The 18,700-nt window shown below is 36.7% G+C and overlaps 2 non-coding genes and 1 pseudogene across 2 annotated transcripts; all 3 read left to right on the top strand.

Moving 5' to 3' along the window:
• The first annotated feature begins 96 nt into the window (after positions 1–96).
• On the top strand, positions 97–260 carry LOC135021999 (U1 spliceosomal RNA). Its single transcript, XR_010219184.1, has one exon. It is a non-coding gene; the product is annotated as a U1 spliceosomal RNA (small nuclear RNA).
• A 152-nt stretch (positions 261–412) lies between these two features.
• Positions 413–554, top strand: LOC135021977 (U1 spliceosomal RNA; annotated as a pseudogene).
• A 1,561-nt stretch (positions 555–2,115) lies between these two features.
• TRNAN-AUU (transfer RNA asparagine (anticodon AUU)) lies at positions 2,116–2,189 on the top strand. Its single transcript has one exon. It is a non-coding gene; the product is annotated as a tRNA-Asn (tRNA).
• The last annotated feature ends 16,511 nt before the right edge of the window (positions 2,190–18,700 follow it).

Here is an 18,700-nt window from a genome sequence, read left to right on the forward strand (position 1 = left end):
CCCAGATGAGAGTTCCCTTGTGCTGCCTCAGTTGAATCTCCTTTACTTGACAGAGATGTGCCTGAGCAGCGGCCCTCCCCAGCCCTATCCCAAATCATACTTATTTTGCATAGGAGATACCATGGTCATGAAGATTGTTCTCCCAGGGTGAGGTTCATTCATTGCATTCTGGGTATGCTGACCCCTGTGATTTCCCCAAATGTGGGAAACTCAACTGCATTATTTGTGGTAGTGGGGGACTGTGTTTGTGCTTTCCTCTGGTCAGCTCTGGTAAAAGTCAGATTTCTTTGTCTCAGATCTTCCTCTAGCCTTGTTCTTCTTTCGAGAGTTCCCTTGTGCTGCCTCAGTTGGATCTCCTTCACTTGACAGGGGGGTGCACGAGCAGCGACCCTCCCCAGCTCTAGCCCAACTCCTATTTACCTGCCAGGTGAGATACTATGATCAGGAAGGTGCTTCTCCCAGGGCAAGGCTCACCCATTGCACTCTGGGTGTGCTGCTCCTGCGATTTCCCCAAATGTGGGAAACTCGACTGCATAATTTGTGTTTCCCCTGGTCGGCTCTCATATAATTCAGATCTCTTTGTCTCAGGTCTCTCTCCAGCCTAGTTTGCTGTCTGTTTCCACTTCTCTTTTCTTGAGCCGCTCCTTTCTATGCCCTTGCGCACTATCCTGACTTCTCCCGTCTGCTTACTTTGTGCCTTCCAACGCACAATGCGAACTACAGGTAGTGCTGCAGGGCCCACACCCTTTTAGTTGCCTTACAGAGCAGCTCTGGAGCTGTTACAGTGCCCAGCTGCTGCAAGAAATCAGCTTGAATGTTCTTCGTTGATTGATGGAAGAAACATCTTACAAAAACTCTCCAGATTATTGACTTTTTAAAGCTTTTCTAGGAAACGTTCTAGATGAATGCTTATTAGCGTTTGTCAGAATGTAAGTTTGCAAAGTGTCACTGTGGCGCAATCAGTTAGCGTGTTCGGTTATTATCCAAAAGGTTGGTGGTTCAATCCCACCCAGGGACGTAATTTACCTTGTTATCAGATTTTGGTGATCTTTAAGTAGACAAGTCAAAATTTCAAACCCCCTCTTGTGGTGTAGGGTACCTGGCCTTCTCTGATGTAATCAGAGTTAGATTTGATTAAGTGATTTTATAAAAAAAAAACAGCTAGGAAGCACAATTTAGCAGTGGGTTGCAGAGAAAAAGAAATATGCTGGCAAAAAAATCCAATTGAGTGATTAAACAGCTCTTCATTTTCTGGCTTTATTTTTATGCTAACAAATTTGTTCTCTGAAAAGTGTCCACAAAGCCAAGTATCTGATTAACACCTTTGTAGGGATGGTTTTTCACCTATTACTAAATTAAACTTGCTTCATTGGAAAGGCAGCAAGATGCATCGTCATTTCAATATCTACTGAAATAATACAGGTTGACACCAGGAAACATTAACGCCACTGCATCCTTGCTGCTTTCTCATGTGGAAGTCTGTTTAATGTGAAAACAAGGTGATATCTAATTAGCATACAGGTAAGGAATTAAGAAAATCTTTATTTAAGGGTGAAGATGTTTCTCACAAAATCGTTGCCCCAATGCATCATTGAAATTCAAGCTGGAAAGATGATTTTAATATATCACTTGTACATTTTGTATTGCTCTTCTGGTGACAATGTAGTTTGTTTTTGTCAATTACCATTTTAATAATAGGGTAAAGAAAATTAAGTGGATTTTTGAAAGAAAACAATACTGTCAATATACTATTAAACAAATTAAAATGGTAAAAGTTATTGTACTTTAAGTAAAAATAAAAGAGCTAAAATATCAATCCCAATTTTGGATTACTTTAATTAAAAAAAAATGCATATAGCAGAGGGTAGTTTCAATCTGCCTACCTCTGGGTTATCGGCCCAGCATGCTTCCATTGCAGTACTCTGCTGCACATGTAAGTGCAAGAGATCCTGAAGCACTCACTCATCATGGGAAAGTACCAATGTGTTTCTTCGTTGGTTGATGGAAGAAACATCTTACAAAAACTCTCCAGATTATTGACTTTTTAAAGTTTTTCTAGGAAACGTTCTAGATGAATGCTTATTAGCCTTTGTCAGTATGAACTTTTTGCAAAGTGTCTCTGTGGCGCAATCGGTTAGTGTGTTTGGCTATTAACCAAAAGGTTGGTGGTTCAATCCCACCCAGGGATGTAATTGACCTTGTGATCAGATTTTGGTGATATTTAAGTAGACAAGTCAAAATTTCAAACCCCCGGTTATGGTGTGGGTACCTGGCCTTCCCTGATGTAATCAGAGTTAGATTTGATTCAGTGATTTTATAAAAACAGCTAGGAAGCACAATTTAGCGGTAGGTTGCAGAGAAAAAAAATATGCTGGCAGAAAAATCCAATTGAGTGATTAAACAGCTCTTCATTTTCTGGCTTTATTTTTATGCTAACAAATTTGTTCTCTGAAAAGTGTCCACAAAGCCAAGTCTCTGATTAACACCTTTGTAAGGATGGTTTTTCACCTATTACTAAATTAAACTTGCTTCATTGGAAAGGCAGCAAGATGCATCCTCATTTCAATGTCTACTGAAATAATACAGGTTGACACCAGGAAACATTAACGCCACTGCATCCTTGCTGCTTTCTCATGTGGAAGTCTGTTTAATGTGAAAACAAGGTGATATCTAATTAGCACACAGGTAAGGAATTAAGAAAATCTTTATTTAAGGGTGAAGATGTTTCTCACAAAATCGTTGCCCCAATGCATCATTGAAATTCAAGCTGGAAAGATGATTTTAATATATCACTTGTACATTTTGTATTGCTCTTCTGGTGACAATGTAGTTTGTTTTTGTCAATTACCATTTTAATAATAGGGTAAAGAAAATTAAGTGGATTTTTGAAAGAAAACAATACTGTCAATATACTATTAAAACAAATTAAAATGGTAAAAGTTATTGTACTTTAAGTAAAAATAAAAGAGCCAAAATATCAATCCCAGTTTTGGATTACTTTAATTAACAAAAAAAAATGCATATAGCAGAGGATAGTTTCAATCTGCCTACCTCTGGGTTATGGGCCCAGCATGCTTCCATTGCTGTACTCTGCTGCACATGTAAGTGCAAGAGATCCTGAAGCACTCACTCATCATGGGAAAGTACCAATGTGTTTCTTCGTTGGTTGATAGAAGAAACATCTTACAAAAACTCTCCAGATTATTGACTTTTTTAAGTTTTTCTAGGAAACGTTTTAGATGAATGCTTATTAGCATTTGTCAGTATGTACTTTTGCAAAGTGTCTCTGTGGCGCAATCAGTTAGTGTGTACGGCTATTAACCAAAAGGTTGGTGGTTCAATCCCACCCAGGGACGTAATTGACCTTGTTATCAGATTTTGGTGATCTTTAAGTAGACAAGTCAAATTTCATACCCCCTGTTATTGTGTAGGGTACCTGGCCTTCTCTGATGTAATCAGAGTTAGATTTGATTCAATGATTTTATAAAAACATCTAGGAAGCACAATTTAGCAGTGGGTTGCAGAGAAAAAGAAATATGCTGGCAAAAAAAACAAATTGCGTGATTAAACAGCTCTTCATTTTCTGGCTTTATTTTTATGCTAACAAATTTGTTCTCTGAAAAGTGTCCACAAAGCCAAGTCTCTGATTAACACCTTTGTAGGGATGGTTTTTCACCTATTACTAAATTAAACTTGCTTCATTGGAAAGGCAGCAAGATGCATCCTCATTTCAATGTCTACTGAAATAATACAGGTTGAAACCAGGAAACATTAACGCCACTGCATCCTTGCTGCTTTCTCATGTGGAAGTCTGTTTAATGTGAAAACAAGGTGATATCTAATTAGCACACAGGTAAGGAATTACGAAAATCTTTATTTAAGGGTGAAGATGTTTCTCACAAAATTGTTGCCCCAATGCATCATTGAAATTCAAGCTGGAAAGATGATTTTAATATATCACTTGTACATTTTGTATTGCTCTTCTGGTGACAATGTAGTTTTTTTTGTCAATTACCATTTTAATAATAGGGTAAAGAAAATTAAGTGGATTTTTGAAAGAAAACTATACTGTCAATATACTATTAAAACAAATTAAAATGGTAAAAGTTATAGTACTTTAAGTAAAAATAAAAGAGCAAAAATATCAATCCCAGTTTTGATTACTTAAATTAACAAAAAAAAATGCATATAGCAAAGGATAGTTTCAATCTGCCTACCTCTGGGTTATGGGTCCAGCATGCTTCCATTGCAGTACTCTGCTGCACATGTAAGTGCAAGAGATCCTGAAGCACTCACTCATCATGGGAAAGTACCAATGTGTTTATTCGTTGGTTGATGGAAGAAACATCTTACAAAAACTCTCCAGATTATTTATTTTTTAATGTTTTTCTAGGAAACGTTCTAGATGTATGCTTATTAGCCTTTGTCAGTATGAACTTTTTGCAAAGTGTCTCTGTGGCGCGATCGGTTAGTGTGTTCGACTATTAACCAAAAGGTTGGTGGTTCAATCCCACCCAGGGACGTAATTGACCTTGTGATCGGATTTTGGTGATATTTAAGTAGACAAGTCAAAATTTCAAACCCCCCCTTATTGTGTAGGCTACCTGGCCTTCTCTGATGTAATCAGAGTTAGATTTGATTCAGTGATTTTATAAAAAACAGCTAGGAAGCACAATTTAGCAGTGGGTTACAGAGAAAAAAAATATGCTGGCAGAAAAATCCAATTGAGTGATTAAACAGCTCTTCATTTTCTGGCTTTATTTTTATGCTAACAAATTTGTTCTCTGAAAAGTGTCCACAAAGCCAAGTCTCTGATTAACACCTTTGTAAGGATGGTTTTTCACCTATTACTAATTTAAACTTGCTTCATTGGAAAGGCAGCAAGATGCATCCTCATTTCAATGTCTACTGAAATAATACAGGTTGACACCAGGAAACATTAACGCCACTGCATCCTTGCTGCTTTCTCATGTGGAAGTCTGTTTAATGTGAAAACAAGGTGATATCTAATTAGCACACAGGTAAGGAATTAAGAAAATCTTTATTTAAGGGTGAAGATGTTTCTCACAAAATCGTTGCCCCAATGCATCATTGAAATTCAAGCTGGAAAGATGATTTTAATATATCACTTGTACATTTTGTATTGCTCTTCTGGTGACAATGTAGTTTGTTTTTGTCAATTACCATTTTAATAATAGGGTAAAGAAAATTAAGTGGATTTTTGAAAGAAAACAATACTGTCAATATACTATTAAAACAAATTAAAATGGTAAAAGTTATTGTACTTTAAGTAAAAATAAAAGAGCCAAAATATCAATCCCAGTTTTGGATTACTTTAATTAACAAAAAAAAAGCATATAGCAAAGGATAGTTTCAATCTGCCTACCTCTGGGTTATGGGCCCAGCATGCTTCCATTGCTGTACTCTGCTGCACATGTAAGTGCAAGAGATCCTGAAGCACTCACTCATCATGGGAAAGTACCAATGTGTTTCTTCGTTGGTTGATGGAAGAAACATCTTACAAAAACTCTCCAGATTATTGACTTTTTAAAGTTTTTCTAGGAAACGTTTTAGATGAATGCTTATTAGCCCTTGTCAGTATATACTTTTGCAATGTGTCTCTGTGGCGCAATTAGTTAGTGTGTACGGCTATTAACCAAAAGGTTGGTGGTTCAATCCCACCCAGGTACGTAATTGACCTTGTTATCAGATTTTGGTGATCTTTAAGTAGACAAGTCAAAATTTCAAACCCCCTGTTATGGTGTAGGGTACCTGGCCTTCTCTGATGTAATCAGAGTTAGATTTGATTCAGTGATTTTATAAAAACAGCTAGGAAGCACAATTTAGCAGTGGGTTGCAGAGAAAAAGAAATATGCTGGCAGAAAAATCCAATTGAGTGATTAAACAGCTCTTCATTTTCTGGCTTTATTTTTATGCTAACAAATTTGTTCTCTGAAAAGTGTCCACAAAGCAAAGTCTCTGATTAACACCTTTGTAGGGATGGTTTTTCACCTATTACTAAATTAAACTTGCTTCATTGGAAAGGCAGCAAGATGCATCCTCATTTCAATGTCTACTGAAATAATACAGGTTGACACCAGGAAACATTAACGCCACTGCATCCTTGCTGCTTTCTCATGTGGAAGTCTGTTTAATGCGAAAACAAGGTGATATCTAATTAGCACACAGGTAAGGAATTAAGAAAATCTTTATTTAAGGGTGAAGATGTTTCTCACAAAATCGTTGCCCCAATGCATCATTGAAATTCAAGCTGGAAAGATGATTTTAATATATCACTTGTACATTTTGTATTGCTCTTCTGGTGACAATGTAGTTTGTTTTTGTCAATTACCATTTTAATAATAGGGTAAAGAAAATTAAGTGGATTTTTGAAAGAAAACAATACTGTCAATATACTATTAAAACAAATTAAAATGGTAAAAGTTATTGTACTTTAAGTAAAAATAAAAGAGCCAAAATATCAATCCCAGTTTTTGATTACTTTAATTAACAAAAAAAAAGCATATAGCAAAGGATAGTTTCAATCTGCCTACCTCTGGGTTATGGGCCCAGCATGCTTCCATTGCTGTACTCTGCTGCACATGTAAGTGCAAGAGATCCTGAAGCACTCACTCATCATGGGAAAGTACCAATGTGTTTCTTCGTTGGTTGATAGAAGAAACATCTTACAAAAACTCTCCAGATTATTGACTTTTTTTAAGTTTTTCTAGGAAACGTTTTAGATGAATGCTTATTAGCATTTGTCAGTATGTACTTTTGCAAAGTGTCTCTGTGGCGCAATCAGTTAGTGTGTACGGCTATTAACCAAAAGGTTGGTGGTTCAATCCCACCCAGGGAAGTAATTGACCTTGTTATCAGATTTTGGTGATCTTTAAGTAGACAAGTCAAATTTCATACCCCCTGTTATTGTGTAGGGTACCTGGCCTTATCTGATGTAATCAGAGTTAGATTTGATTCAATGATTTTATAAAAACATCTAGGAAGCACAATTTAGCAGTGGGTTGCAGAGAAAAAGAAATATGCTGGCAAAAAAATCAAATTGCGTGATTAAACAGCTCTTCATTTTCTGGCTTTATTTTTATGCTAACAAATTTGTTCTCTGAAAAGTGTCCACAAAGCCAAGTCTCTGATTAACACCTTTGTAGGGATGGTTTTTCACCTATTACTAAATTAAACTTGCTTCATTGGAAAGGCAGCAAGATGCATCCTCATTTCAATGTCTACTGAAATAATACAGGTTGAAACCAGGAAACATTAACGCCACTGCATCCTTGCTGCTTTCTCATGTGGAAGTCTGTTTAATGTGAAAACAAGGTGATATCTAATTAGCACACAGGTAAGGAATTACGAAAATCTTTATTTAAGGGTGAAGATGTTTCTCACAAAATTGTTGCCCCAATGCATCATTGAAATTCAAGCTGGAAAGATGATTTTAATATATCACTTGTACATTTTGTATTGCTCTTCTGGTGACAATGTAGTTTTTTTTGTCAATTACCATTTTAATAATAGGGTAAAGAAAATTAAGTGGATTTTTGAAAGAAAACTATACTGTCAATATACTATTAAAACAAATTAAAATGGTAAAAGTTATTGTACTTTAAGTAAAAATAAAAGAGCAAAAATATCAATCCCAGTTTTGATTACTTAAATTAACAAAAAAAAATGCATATAGCAAAGGATAGTTTCAATCTGCCTACCTCTGGGTTATGGGTCCAGCATGCTTCCATTGCAGTACACTGCTGCACATGTAAGTGCAAGAGATCCTGAAGCACTCACTCATCATGGGAAAGTACCAATGTGTTTATTCGTTGGTTGATGGAAGAAACATCTTACAAAAACTCTCCAGATTATTTATTTTTTAATGTTTTTCTAGGAAACGTTCTAGATGTATGCTTATTAGCCTTTGTCAGTATGAACTTTTTGCAAAGTGTCTCTGTGGCGCGATCGGTTAGTGTGTTCGACTATTAACCAAAAGGTTGGTGGTTCAATCCCACCCAGGGACGTAATTGACCTTGTGATCGGATTTTGGTGATATTTAAGTAGACAAGTCAAAATTTCAAACCCCCCCTTATTGTGTAGGCTACCTGGCCTTCTCTGATGTAATCAGAGTTAGATTTGATTCAGTGATTTTATAAAAAACAGCTAGGAAGCACAATTTAGCAGTGGGTTACAGAGAAAAAAAATATGCTGGCAGAAAAATCCAATTGAGTGATTAAACAGCTCTTCATTTTCTGGCTTTATTTTTATGCTAACAAATTTGTTCTCTGAAAAGTGTCCACAAAGCCAAGTCTCTGATTAACACCTTTGTAAGGATGGTTTTTCACCTATTACTAATTTAAACTTGCTTCATTGGAAAGGCAGCAAGATGCATCCTCATTTCAATGTCTACTGAAATAATACAGGTTGACACCAGGAAACATTAACGCCACTGCATCCTTGCTGCTTTCTCATGTGGAAGTCTGTTTAATGTGAAAACAAGGTGATATCTAATTAGCACACAGGTAAGGAATTAAGAAAATCTTTATTTAAGGGTGAAGATGTTTCTCACAAAATCGTTGCCCCAATGCATCATTGAAATTCAAGCTGGAAAGATGATTTTAATATATCACTTGTACATTTTGTATTGCTCTTCTGGTGACAATGTAGTTTGTTTTTGTCAATTACCATTTTAATAATAGGGTAAAGAAAATTAAGTGGATTTTTGAAAGAAAACTATACTGTCAATATACTATTAAAACAAATTAAAATGGTAAAAGTTATTGTACTTTAAGTAAAAATAAAAGAGCAAAAATATCAATCCCAGTTTTGATTACTTAAATTAACAAAAAAAATGCATATAGCAAAGGATAGTTTCAATCTGCCTACTTCTGGTTTATGGGTCCAGCATGCTTCCATTGCAGTACTCTGCTGCACATGTAAGTGCAAGAGATCCTGAAGCACTTACTCATCATGGGAAAGTACCAATGTGTTTCTTCGTTGGTTGATGGAAGAAAAATCTTACAAAAACTCTCCAGATTATTGACTTTTTAAAGTTTTTCTAGGAAACGTTTTAGATGAATGCTTATTAGCCTTTGTCAGTATAGACTTTTGCAAAGTGTCTCTGTGGCACAATCAGTTAGTATGTACGGCTATTAACCAAAAGGTTGGTGGTTCAATCCCACCCAGGAACCTAATTGACCTTGTTATCAGATTTTGGTGATCTTTACATAGACAAGTCAAAATTTCAAACCCCCTGTTATAGTGTAGGGTACCTGGCCTTCTCTGATGTAATCAGAGTTAGATTTGATTCAGTGATTTTATAAAAACAGCTAGGAAGCACAATTTAGCAGTGGGTTGCAGAGAAAAAGAAATATGCTGGCAAAAAAATCCAATTGAGTGATTAAACAGCTCTTCATTTTCTGGCTTTATTTTTATGCTAACAAATTTGTTCTCTGAAAAGTGTCCACAAAGCCAAGTCTCTGATTAACACCTTTGTAGGGATGGTTTTTCACCTATTACTAAATTAAACTTGCTTCATTGGAAAGGCAGCAAGATGCATCCTCATTTCAATGTCTACTGAAATAATACAAGTTGACACCAGGAAACATTAACGCCACTGCATCCTTGCTGCTTTCTCATGTGGAAGTCTGTTTAATGTGAAAACAAGGTGATATCTAATTAGCACACAGGTAAGGAATTAAGAAAATCTTTATTTAAGGGTGAAGATGTTTCTCACAAAATCGTTGCCCCAATGCATCATTGAAATTCAAGCTGGAAAGATGATTTTAATATATCACTTGTACATTTTGTATTGCTCTTCTGGTGACAATGTAGTTTGTTTTTGTCAATTACCATTTTAATAATAGGGTAAAGAAAATTAAGTGGATTTTTGAAAGAAAACAATACTGTCAATATACTATTAAAACAAATTAAAATGGTAAAAGTTATAGTACTTTAAGTAAAAATAAAAGAGCAAAAATATCAATCCCAGTTTTGATTACTTAAATTAACAAAAAAAAATGCATATAGCAAAGGATAGTTTCAATCTGCCTACCTCTGGGTTATGGGTCCAGCATGCTTCCATTGCAGTACTCTGCTGCACATGTAAGTGCAAGAGATCCTGAAGCACTCACTCATCATGGGAAAGTACCAATGTGTTTATTCGTTGGTTGATGGAAGAAACATCTTACAAAAACTCTCCAGATTATTTATTTTTTAATGTTTTTCTAGGAAACGTTCTAGATGTATGCTTATTAGCCTTTGTCAGTATGAACTTTTTGCAAAGTGTCTCTGTGGCGCGATCGGTTAGTGTGTTCGACTATTAACCAAAAGGTTGGTGGTTCAATCCCACCCAGGGACGTAATTGACCTTGTGATCGGATTTTGGTGATATTTAAGTAGACAAGTCAAAATTTCAAACCCCCCCTTATTGTGTAGGCTACCTGGCCTTCTCTGATGTAATCAGAGTTAGATTTGATTCAGTGATTTTATAAAAAACAGCTAGGAAGCACAATTTAGCAGTGGGTTACAGAGAAAAAAAATATGCTGGCAGAAAAATCCAATTGAGTGATTAAACAGCTCTTCATTTTCTGGCTTTATTTTTATGCTAACAAATTTGTTCTCTGAAAAGTGTCCACAAAGCCAAGTCTCTGATTAACACCTTTGTAAGGATGGTTTTTCACCTATTACTAATTTAAACTTGCTTCATTGGAAAGGCAGCAAGATGCATCCTCATTTCAATGTCTACTGAAATAATACAGGTTGACACCAGGAAACATTAACGCCACTGCATCCTTGCTGCTTTCTCATGTGGAAGTCTGTTTAATGTGAAAACAAGGTGATATCTAATTAGCACACAGGTAAGGAATTAAGAAAATCTTTATTTAAGGGTGAAGATGTTTCTCACAAAATCGTTGCCCCAATGCATCATTGAAATTCAAGCTGGAAAGATGATTTTAATATATCACTTGTACATTTTGTATTGCTCTTCTGGTGACAATGTAGTTTGTTTTTGTCAATTACCATTTTAATAATAGGGTAAAGAAAATTAAGTGGATTTTTGAAAGAAAACAATACTGTCAATATACTATTAAAACAAATTAAAATGGTAAAAGTTATTGTACTTTAAGTAAAAATAAAAGAGCCAAAATATCAATCCCAGTTTTGGATTACTTTAATTAACAAAAAAAAAGCATATAGCAAAGGATAGTTTCAATCTGCCTACCTCTGGGTTATGGGCCCAGCATGCTTCCATTGCTGTACTCTGCTGCACATGTAAGTGCAAGAGATCCTGAAGCACTCACTCATCATGGGAAAGTACCAATGTGTTTCTTCGTTGGTTGATGGAAGAAACATCTTACAAAAACTCTCCAGATTATTGACTTTTTAAAGTTTTTCTAGGAAACGTTTTAGATGAATGCTTATTAGCCCTTGTCAGTATATACTTTTGCAATGTGTCTCTGTGGCGCAATTAGTTAGTGTGTACGGCTATTAACCAAAAGGTTGGTGGTTCAATCCCACCCAGGTACGTAATTGACCTTGTTATCAGATTTTGGTGATCTTTAAGTAGACAAGTCAAAATTTCAAACCCCCTGTTATGGTGTAGGGTACCTGGCCTTCTCTGATGTAATCAGAGTTAGATTTGATTCAGTGATTTTATAAAAACAGCTAGGAAGCACAATTTAGCAGTGGGTTGCAGAGAAAAAGAAATATGCTGGCAGAAAAATCCAATTGAGTGATTAAACAGCTCTTCATTTTCTGGCTTTATTTTTATGCTAACAAATTTGTTCTCTGAAAAGTGTCCACAAAGCAAAGTCTCTGATTAACACCTTTGTAGGGATGGTTTTTCACCTATTACTAAATTAAACTTGCTTCATTGGAAAGGCAGCAAGATGCATCCTCATTTCAATGTTTACTGAAATAATACAGGTTGACACCAGGAAACATTAACGCCACTGCATCCTTGCTGCTTTCTCATGTGGAAGTCTGTTTAATGCGAAAACAAGGTGATATCTAATTAGCACACAGGTAAGGAATTAAGAAAATCTTTATTTAAGGGTGAAGATGTTTCTCACAAAATCGTTGCCCCAATGCATCATTGAAATTCAAGCTGGAAAGATGATTTTAATATATCACTTGTACATTTTGTATTGCTCTTCTGGTGACAATGTAGTTTGTTTTTGTCAATTACCATTTTAATAATAGGGTAAAGAAAATTAAGTGGATTTTTGAAAGAAAACAATACTGTCAATATACTATTAAAACAAATTAAAATGGTAAAAGTTATTGTACTTTAAGTAAAAATAAAAGAGCCAAAATATCAATCCCAGTTTTGGATTACTTTAATTAACAAAAAAAAAGCATATAGCAAAGGATAGTTTCAATCTGCCTACCTCTGGGTTATGGGCCCAGCATGCTTCCATTGCTGTACTTTGCTGCACATGTAAGTGCAAGAGATCCTGAAGCACTCACTCATCATGGGAAAGTACCAATGTGTTTCTTCGTTGGTTGATAGAAGAAACATCTTACAAAAACTCTCCAGATTATTGACTTTTTTTAAGTTTTTCTAGGAAACGTTTTAGATGAATGCTTATTAGCATTTGTCAGTATGTACTTTTGCAAAGTGTCTCTGTGGCGCAATCAGTTAGTGTGTACGGCTATTAACCAAAAGGTTGGTGGTTCAATCCCACCCAGGGAAGTAATTGACCTTGTTATCAGATTTTGGTGATCTTTAAGTAGACAAGTCAAATTTCATACCCCCTGTTATTGTGTAGGGTACCTGGCCTTATCTGATGTAATCAGAGTTAGATTTGATTCAATGATTTTATAAAAACATCTAGGAAGCACAATTTAGCAGTGGGTTGCAGAGAAAAAGAAATATGCTGGCAAAAAAATCAAATTGCGTGATTAAACAGCTCTTCATTTTCTGGCTTTATTTTTATGCTAACAAATTTGTTCTCTGAAAAGTGTCCACAAAGCCAAGTCTCTGATTAACACCTTTGTAGGGATGGTTTTTCACCTATTACTAAATTAAACTTGCTTCATTGGAAAGGCAGCAAGATGCATCCTCATTTCAATGTCTACTGAAATAATACAGGTTGAAACCAGGAAACATTAACGCCACTGCATCCTTGCTGCTTTCTCATGTGGAAGTCTGTTTAATGTGAAAACAAGGTGATATCTAATTAGCACACAGGTAAGGAATTACGAAAATCTTTATTTAAGGGTGAAGATGTTTCTCACAAAATTGTTGCCCCAATGCATCATTGAAATTCAAGCTGGAAAGATGATTTTAATATATCACTTGTACATTTTGTATTGCTCTTCTGGTGACAATGTAGTTTTTTTTGTCAATTACCATTTTAATAATAGGGTAAAGAAAATTAAGTGGATTTTTGAAAGAAAACAATACTGTCAATATACTATTAAAACAAATTAAAATGGTAAAAGTTATTGTACTTTAAGTAAAAATAAAAGAGCCAAAATATCAATCCCAGTTTTGGATTACTTTAACAAACAAAAAAATGCATATAGCAGAGGATAGTTTCAATCTGCCTACCTCTGGGTTATGGGCCCAGCATGCTTCCATTGCTGTACTCTGCTGCACATGTAAGTGCAAGAGATCCTGAAGCACTCACTCATCATGGGAAAGTACCAATGTGTTTCTTCGTTGGTTGATAGAAGAAACATCTTACAAAAACGCTCCAGATTATTGACTTTTTTAAGTTTTTCTAGGAAACGTTTTAGATGAATGCTTATTAGCATTTGTCAGTATGTACTTTTGCAAAGTGTCTCTGTGGCGCAATCAGTTAGTGTGTACGGCTATTAACCAAAAGGTTGGTGGTTCAATCCCACCCAGGGACGTAATTGACTTTGTTATCAAATTTTGGTGATCTTTAAGTAGACAAGTCAAATTTCATACCCCCTGTTATGGTGTAGGGTACCTGGCCTTCTCTGATGTAATCAGAGTTAGATTTGATTCAGTGATTTTATAAAAACAGCTAGGAAGCACAATTTAGCAGTGGGTTGCAGAGAAAAAAAATATGCTGGCAGAAAAATCCAATTGAGTGATTAAACAGCTCTTCATTTTCTGGCTTTATTTTTATGCTAACAAATTTGTTCTCTGAAAAGTGTCCACAAAGCCAAGTCTCTGATTAACACCTTTGTAGGGATGGTTTTTCACCTATTACTAAATTAAACTTGCTTCATTGGAAAGGCAGCAAGATGTATCCTCATTTCAATGTCTACTGAAATAATACAGGTTGACACCAGGAAACATTAACGCCACTGCATCCTTGCTGCTTTCTCATGTGGAAGTCTGTTTAATGTGAAAACAAGGTGATATCTAATTAGCACACAGGTAAGGAATTAAGAAAATCTTTATTTAAGGGTGAAGATGTTTCTCACAAAATTGTTGACCCAATGCATCATTGAAATTCAAGCTGGAAAGATGATTTTAATATATCACTTGTACATTTTGTATTGCTCTTCTGGTGACAATGTAGTTTGTTTTTGTCAATTACCATTTTAATAATAGGGTAAAGAAAATGAAGTGGATTTTTGAAAGAAAACAATACTGTCAATATACTATTAAAACAAATTAAAATGGTAAAAGTTATTGTACTTTAAGTAAAAATAAAAGAGACAAAATATCAATCCCAGTTTTGGATTACTTTAATTAACAAAAAAAAATGCATATAGCAGAGGATAGTTTCAATCTGCCTACCTCTGGGTTATGAGCCCAGCATGCTTCCATTGCAGTACTCTGCTGCACATGTAAGTGCAAGAGATCCTGAAGCACTCACTCATCATGGGAAAGTACCAATGTGTTTCTTCGTTGGTTGATGGAAGAAACATCTTACAAAAACTCTCCAGATTATTGACTTTTTAAAGTTTTTCTAGGAAACGTTTTAGATTAATGCTTATTAGCCTTTGTCAGTACGGGCTTTTGCAAAGTGTCTCTGTGGCGCAATCAGTTAGTATGTACGGCTATTAACCATAAGGTTGGTGGTTCAATCCAACCCAGGGACCTAATTTCCCTTGTTATCAGATTTTGGTGATCTTTAAGTAGACAAGTCAAAATTTCAAACCCCCTGTTACGGTGTAGGGTACCTGGCCTTCTCTGATGTAATCAGAGTTAGATTTGATTCAGTGATTTTATAAAAACAGCTAGGAAGCACAATTTAGCAGTGGGTTGCAGAGAAAAAAAATATGCTGGCAGAAAAATCCAATTGAGTGATTAAACAGCTCTTCATTTTCTGGCTTTATTTTTATGCTAACAAATTTGTTCTCTGAAAAGTGTCCACAAAGCCAAGTCTCTGATTAACACCTTTGTAAGGATGGTTTTTCACCTATTACTAAATTAAACTTGCTTCATTGGAAAGGCAGCAAGATGCATCCTCATTTCAATGTCTACTGAAATAATACAAGTTGACACCAGGAAATATTAACGCCACTGCATCCTTGCTGCTTTCTCATGTGGAAGTCTGTTTAATATGAAAACAAGGTGATATCTAATTAGCACACAGGTAAGGAATTAAGAAAATCTTTATTTAAGGGTGAAGATGTTTCTCACAAAATCGTTGCCCCAATGCATCATTGAAATTCAAGCTGGAAAGATGATTTTAATATATCACTTGTACATTTTGTATTGCTCTTCTGGTGACAATGTAGTTTGTTTTTGTCAATTACCATTTTAATAATAGGGTAAAGAAAATTAAGTGGATTTTTGAAAGAAAACAATACTGTCAATATACTATTAAAACAAATTAAAATGGTAAAAGTTATTGTACTTTAAGTAAAAATAAAAGAGCCAAAATATCAATCCCAGTTTTGGATTACTTGAAATAACAAACAAAAAAATGCATATAGCAGAGGATAGTTTCAAGCTGCCTACCTCTAGGTTATGGGCCCAGCATGCTTCCATTGCTGTACTCTGCTGCACATGTAAGTGCAAGAGATCCTGAAGCACTCACTCATCATGGGAAAGTACCAATGTGTTTCTTCGTTGGTTGATAGAAGAAACATCTTACAAAAACTCTCCAGATTATTGACTTTTTTAAGTTTTTCTAGGAAACGTTTTAGATGAATGCTTATTAGCATTTGTCAGTATGTTGTTTTGCAAAGTGTCTCTGTGGCGCAATCAGTTAGTGTGTACGACTATTAACCAAAAGGTTGGTGGTTCAATCCCACCCAGGGACGTAATTGACCTTGTTATCAGATTTTGGTGATCTTTAAGTAGACAAGTCAAATTTCATACCCCCTGTTATGGTGTAGGGTACCTGGCCTTCTCTGATGTAATCAGAGTTAGATTTGATTCAGTGATTTTATAAAAACATCTAGGAAGCACAATTTAGCAGTGGGTTGCAGAGAAAAAGAAATATGCTGGCAAAAAAATCAAATTGCGTGATTAAACAGCTCTTCATTTTCTGGCTTTATTTTTATGCTAACAAATTTGTTCTCTGAAAAGTGTCCACAAAGCCAAGTCTCTGATTAACACCTTTGTAGGGATGGTTTTTCACCTATTACTAAATTAAACTTGCTTCATTGGAAAGGCAGCAAGATGTATCCTCATTTCAATGTCTACTGAAATAATACAGGTTGACACCAGGAAACATTAACGCCACTGCATCCTTGCTGCTTTCTCATGTGGAAGTCTGTTTAATGTGAAAACAAGGTGATATCTAATTAGCACACAGGTAAGGAATTAAGAAAATCTTTATTTAAGGGTGAAGATGTTTCTCACAAAATTGTTGACCCAATGCATCATTGAAATTCAAGCTGGAAAGATGATTTTAATATATCACTTGTACATTTTGTATTGCTCTTCTGGTGACAATGTAGTTTGTTTTTGTCAATTACCATTTTAATAATAGGGTAAAGAAAATGAAGTGGATTTTTGAAAGAAAACAATACTGTACCCAGTGGAGACTGGGTGCTTTTCAGGAGCTCTCCTGAGCTTTCTGACAGAAAGTATTTTGTTAGGTTTTTAATTTTCAGGGAGCACTGCTGGCAACAGACTCCCTCATCGAGGGACTGAGGGGAGAGAAGCAGCCCTACTCTCTGAGTTGCAAGGTCCTGCTTCTTAGGCTACTGGACACCATTAGCTCCAGTGGGATTGGTACGCAGGATCTCACCCTCGCCGTCCGTCCCAGAGCCGCGCCGCCGTCCCCCTCGCAGAGCCGGAAGATAGAAGCCGGGTGAGTATGAGAAGAAAAGAAGACTTCAGAGGCGGCAGAAGACTTCATGATCTTCACTGAGGTAACGCACAGCACTGCAGCTGTGCGCCTTTGCTCCCATACACCTCACATACTCCGGTCACTGTAAGGGTGCAGGGCGCAGGGGGGGCGCCCTGGGCAGCAATATAAACCTCTTTCGCAAAAATATAACATATATACAGCTGGGCACTTTATATATGTATAAGCCCCCACCAATTTTACAGTTTAAGCGGGACAGAAGCCCGCCTCCGAGGGGGCGGGGCTTCTCCCTCAGCACTCACCAGCGCCATTTTTTCTCCACAGCACCGCTGAGAGGAAGCTCCCCGGACTCTACCCTGCTTATACCACGTTAGACAAGAGGGTTGAAAAGAGGGGGGGGGGGGGGGGCACATAATTCGCAAATTACATACAGCAGCACTACTGGGCAAACATTAAGTTACTGTTTTATTCCTGGGTTATATAGCGCTGGGGGGTGTGCTGGCATACTCTCTCTCTGTCTCTCCAAAGGGCCTTGTGGGGAAACTGTCTTCAGAAAAAGCATTCCCTGTGTGTGAAGTGTGTCGGTACACGTGTGTCGACATGTCTGAGGAAGAAGGCTATATTAGAGAGGAGCGGGAGCAAATGAATGTGGTGTCTCCGCCGACAGCTGATTGGATGGATATGTGGAATGTTTTAAATGCTAGTGTAAACTCATTGCACAAAAGATTAGACAAGGCAGAAGCTTTGGGACAGTCAGGGTTTCAACCCATGCCTGATCCTATGTTGCAGGGACTGTCAGGGTCTCATAAGCGCCCACTATCCCAGATTGTTGACACAGATACCGACACGGATTCTGACTCCAGTGTCGATTACGATGATGCAAAGTTACAGCCAAAATTGGCAAAATCCATTCGATTTATGATTATGGCAATAAAAGATGTTTTGCACATCACAGAGGAACCCCGTCGCTGACAAGAGGGTACATATGTACAAGGGAAAGAAGCCTGAGGTAACCTTTCCCCCCTCACACGAGCTGAACGAGTTATGTGAAAAAGCTTGGGAATCTCCAGATAAAAGACTGCAGATTTCCAAAAGAATTCTTATGGCGTATCCTTTCCCATCAACGGATAGGTTACGATGGGAATCCTCCCCTAGGGTGGACAAAGCATTAACACGCTTATCCAAGAAGGTAGCCCTCCCGTCCCAGGATACAGCTACCCTCAAAGAGTGTGCTGACCGCAAACAGGAGATTACCCTGAAGTCCATTTATACACATTCAGGTACCTTACTCAGACCGGCAATTGCGTCGGCCTGGGTGTGTAGTGCTGTAGCGGCATGGACAAATACCTTATCTGAGGGGATGGATAGCCTAGACAAGGATACTATTTTATTGACCCTGGGGCATATAAGAGATGCTGTCCTATATATGTGTGTATGCAAACTACAGGTGGTGCTGCAGGGCCCACACCCTTTTACTTGTCTTGTAGAGCAGCTCTGAAGCTG

The sequence above is a fragment of the Pseudophryne corroboree genome, unplaced genomic scaffold (assembly GCF_028390025.1).
Source record: "Pseudophryne corroboree isolate aPseCor3 unplaced genomic scaffold, aPseCor3.hap2 scaffold_377, whole genome shotgun sequence".
Taxonomy (NCBI): Eukaryota; Metazoa; Chordata; class Amphibia; order Anura; family Myobatrachidae; genus Pseudophryne; species Pseudophryne corroboree.